Here is a 5,127-nt window from a genome sequence, read left to right on the forward strand (position 1 = left end):
TTTTTCCACATCCAACCCTTGATGGATGATGGTATAAGGGGAGGAAAAGTAGAATATACTACATATTATATTAATATTTTTTCATATAACTATTAAAATAATATATTTATTCCTACCTATAACCATTATAAATGTAAAACCTATATATTTTTAATAGACTCTATTAGCAAGGCCAAAGAACGTGAACAGTTATTAGTAGATGATCTATGTCTGAGTCTGAACCAATTAACCCAATAAATTTAAATTAGGAAGAGGAAAAAAAAAAAGTAGCAAAAAAACTATTTTCAAGTTTTTCAAATTATGATGGAAATGAGTCTCCTGTAGCTAGTACTGACGGTAGTATACATACAAAAATTAATGTTTTTAATTTTTATACTCAAAAATTGAATTTTTCAACTGACATCTCTCTTAATAATTAATTATTTTTATAGATTCTAGTAGTGATGAGTTATCCCCAATAAAAATATTATCTCCTAAAAAACGGATTATTCAGGAAATACAAAATACACCAACAAAAATGTCTAGTTCTTTAATTTAACAAAGTATATGTCAGGTTAGTATATTTTTTCTGATTTAATATAATTTATTGTAGCATAATAAATATATATTTTTATAACATGTCTTTGACTTAGAAACAATATAAGTATATTATAAATACTTAAAATACTTTTATATTTTAGATGCTTTTGAATCATTAAACGGTTGCAACTATCCTGCTTAAATAAATGGTATGTACATATGTATAAATGTTCATAAAAAATTTTCTATAGATTTAAATAATTTAAAATTATATTTTTTATATATCAGCACTTGATGGCACATCATTGTGTATGGAAAGTCTCAAATGGAATTATGAACCATATTGAACTCGAAATGAATCAAAATTCTGATCAAAATGCTACAAATATTATTAATATTTGTGATTTAGATAAATACACAAATAATACAGTTTGTATACAAGCAAATAATTGTAATAATATTGATGAGAACACAACACTAAACCATGAAAAACAAATGCATCAAATTCTTGAAACTGTCTTATCTATTAATATGTATGTAAAAAGAATAGATTCTAGACTGTCTAAAATGGAAAAAAAAATTACTGAAAAAGCTGTACAAGAAACACAACCAATTGATGATGAATTTGTTTGTTTATTTCCCCTTACATTAATTGATGATTTAACTAATATTGAACTAAAAATCGCCAATAATGAAGATTTTAGTAATAAAATGGTTGGAATTATAATTATTTATTATTATTATTATTGATAAATATAGTAGTTTCAATTTTAATTTCAGAAATCTTATATGATGGTTATTGGAGGAACTGATTCAAGAATTTGGTTAAAAGGTTATTAGAAAGGATATTTTTCAAATGAATTAGCAAAGAGATGTTCATGGACAGGGTTTGGTAGAGATCATCACACAAAAGAACATAACTTTAAACTAAAAGATTTAAAACTGATGAGATATATGTTGGGTAATTTATATTACCTACATACATAAACATAATATGTTGGGTTTATTACTGGTATTTTAATATAATTTATTGTTTCATTAGATATTGCTAGAGCTAAATTTAATTGTACTGAAAGTGACTTTGAGAAGTTTATAAAAGATTGGTTCAGACATGGTACTCAGCGTCACAAAAGAGATATGGACAGGCTTTCTCAACCTCATCAATAAATTGCTATGAAAACAAAAAGTATAATTATAAAACAAAATGTGTATATTATAATAATACATTAAATATAAATGTTTTATAATGTGTTACAGAATCCAGATGTATATATAGTTTACAGTACCTACAGCTGTTACAAATTTATTACTTCAATAATTATATTCCTTTTATGCTATTTCTTAAATGTAAGATGTACTTTAATTCAATATTCAATTTAGTCTTAGTGTTAACTATTTAATATAATAGATACCTTTTTTTTTTTAATAAAGACTTAATATTTTTTTTTCCAGAAAATTGAGCGAAAAAAACGCTGTACATTGGATTCAATGTCTCAGAGACATTTTCAACGTTTTGTTAAGTCCAAAGTTAGTGACACAAGAAAAACGGATAATTTAAGTATATTGCATTCTTCAAGTTCAACAGATTCATCTTTAACATATAAATCAGTTCAACAAGTTCAAGAAAATGCCTCAACTTCAGAAATAAATACTAGTAATGATAATATTTTAATTAATACATTTTTTCCACCAGATAATAATATTATCTTACCAATTGATATTGATCTCAATTTTGATGAAAACCATATTATGTCAAATAAAAAAAAAACCCTAACAACTAAATTATCTGAATTAGCTGCAAAATACAATGTTTCTCACAATTGTATGAATGACATACTATCAATATTTCGGTCAGAAGGCCATGATGTTCCAAAAGATGTAAGAACGTTATTAAATACTCCTAAAAAATATAATATTATATCAGTAGATCCAGGTTCATATATTCATCTCGGTATAGACTTTATGTTTAGATCGATTCTCAAGACTTATAAGAATTGTTTCAACAATGCAGAAGTTATGATTGAATTAGGCTTAAACATTGATGGTCTTCCGATTGCTAAAGCTTCAAAAAGTGTATTTTGGCCAATTTTATTGTCTATTGTTAATATACCTTGTATGTCAAAACTAGTTATTCCTATTGGTATTTATTACAGTAATAAAAAAAAACCCCATTCTATAGAAACTTTTTTAACACCTTTTATTGATGAACTTCAACTAATTTTAAATGATGGTATTCAAATAGAAAAAATACATTTTTGTTTTACGTTAGTTCAAGTGATTTGCGATGCACCGGCGAAAGCCTTTATATTAAACGTTAAAGGTCACAATGCTTATTTTGGCTGTAATATGTGCACTGAAGAGGGTTCTTATGAAGGTCGAATGACATATTTGGGAGTGAATTCGTCATTGCGAACAGATAATAGTTTTCGTCTAAAAATTGATGATGATTATCATAAAGGGTTTTCACCTTTGGAACGCTTACCAATTGATATGGTATCAACTGTTACATTAGATTACATGCATGTTGTCTGTCTTGGAGTGGTAAAAAAACTTATTAAGTTTTGGGTTAAGGGAAAGAAACCAAATAGAATTGTCCAAATAAATTTAGATGATATAAATTCTAGTATCGAAAATGTACGACAATATATTCCTTCTGATTTTGTTCGTTTGCCTAGACCTTTAGTTGATTTTGATTACTGGAAAGCAACTGAATTCCGTACATTTGTTCTGTACACAGGGCCAATAGTTTTAAAAGGCAAGTTAAAAAAATCCTTATATTCCCATTTCATGCTATTGCACTGTGCTATTCGACTTTTAATAAGTCACAATACTTGTTATTTATTTAATGATGAAGCAAAAGTATTATTAACTAAATTTGTTATTGATTATCCTATTCATTATGGTGCTGAGTTTGTGAACTATAATGTTCATAATTTGATTCATTTACCTGATTGTGTAAAATTGCACGGACCTCTTGATAATTTCAGTGCCTTCAAATTTGAAAACTTTTTGCAAGACATAAAAAAAAACTAAAGAATTCGAGGTTTCCTTTACAAGAAGCTTGTAATCGAATTATTGAACAACAAAATATAAATAATTCTCAAGTTATCATATCACTAGATAGTCCTCCAATTTTTAAAAATGAAATTCCAATGCAACAATCAGTATTTAATCCTTTTTTTACATATTATAAGGAAGTAAAAGTAAATAGCAGTGTATTCAATTGTAATAAAGTAAAAGACAAATATATTATGTTAACTTGTAAAACAATTTCCGAAATAAAACAAATTATAAAAACTTCCGACGAACAATTATTGTTTAATATTTGTAAATTTAATCATATTTCTCCATTGTATTTAACCCCTGTAGACTCGAATAAAACTACTATGTTTTTTGTAAATACTCTTAATGTATCTGAATCTGTTAATATTAACTTGTCTGATATAGCATTCAAATGTTTTTTTATCAAAATATCAGAATCTAAAGCTATTGCTATGACATTATTACACTCCTTTGGGTAATGTAGTTATTAACAGTATGCTAACAATAAATCATTAAAATATAATAAGTACATTCATTCATATGTGTTACAAAATATTTTTAATATTGGTATCTTTTATTATTTTGATTAGTGTATATAACATACATTGTTAGGTATTTGTTTTTTTCTTTCTAATTTTAGTTGTTATTTATTATAGGATTCATTTACTGGATTATTCTGTTATTTTTAATTTAAACATTATTAATAGCTAATGGATGACATTTTACAATTTTTATATTATATGATCATTTTGTAGTTTTTGAGTATTTACTCATTATAATTTATAAGCACACCTTATACCTATTGTATGATTTTTTTTTTTTTTTTACTACTATTATTTTGTATAACACATCTTTTGAATTATATAGTATTATATATTGTAACAAGATAGTTCAATATAGTATTCTACTAAATATATTAATTATGCTATAAGATTTACATAAGATTAATACAGCTAATGGATGACATTATACAATTTTTATTTTATATGATCAATTTGTAGTTTTTGAGTATTTACTCATTATAATTTATAAGTATACCTATTGTATGATTTTTTTTTTTTTGAATTATATACTATTATATATTGTAACAAGATGGTTCAATATAGTATTCTTCTAAATATATTAATTATGCTATAAGATTTACATAAGATTAATACAGCTAATGGATGACATTTTACAATTTTTATTTTATATGATCAATTTGTAGTTTTTGAGTATTTACTCATTATAAGTATACCCATTGTATGATTTTTTTTTTAACTACATACTATTATTTTGTATAACGCATCTTTTGAATTATCTAGTAGTATATATTGTAATGATAGTTAAATCATTATACTTAAATATTAATTATATTACAAGATTTATACATTTTAATAAAAAATTGTTCTTAGCTGATTAAACCTGTTTTTTCTTTTAATATACCTATTCAAAACTGAAAAAGTATAAGTATTAAGAATGACTTGTAATATAATATATAGATATTAGGTATGCATAATATCAACAGATAAGTTGAAAAGTGTCTATTTATAGATGTTACAATGTGTTGTTGTAAGGAAATAAAAA

The sequence above is a fragment of the Aphis gossypii genome, unplaced genomic scaffold (assembly GCF_020184175.1).
Source record: "Aphis gossypii isolate Hap1 unplaced genomic scaffold, ASM2018417v2 Contig00636, whole genome shotgun sequence".
Taxonomy (NCBI): domain Eukaryota; kingdom Metazoa; phylum Arthropoda; class Insecta; order Hemiptera; family Aphididae; genus Aphis; species Aphis gossypii.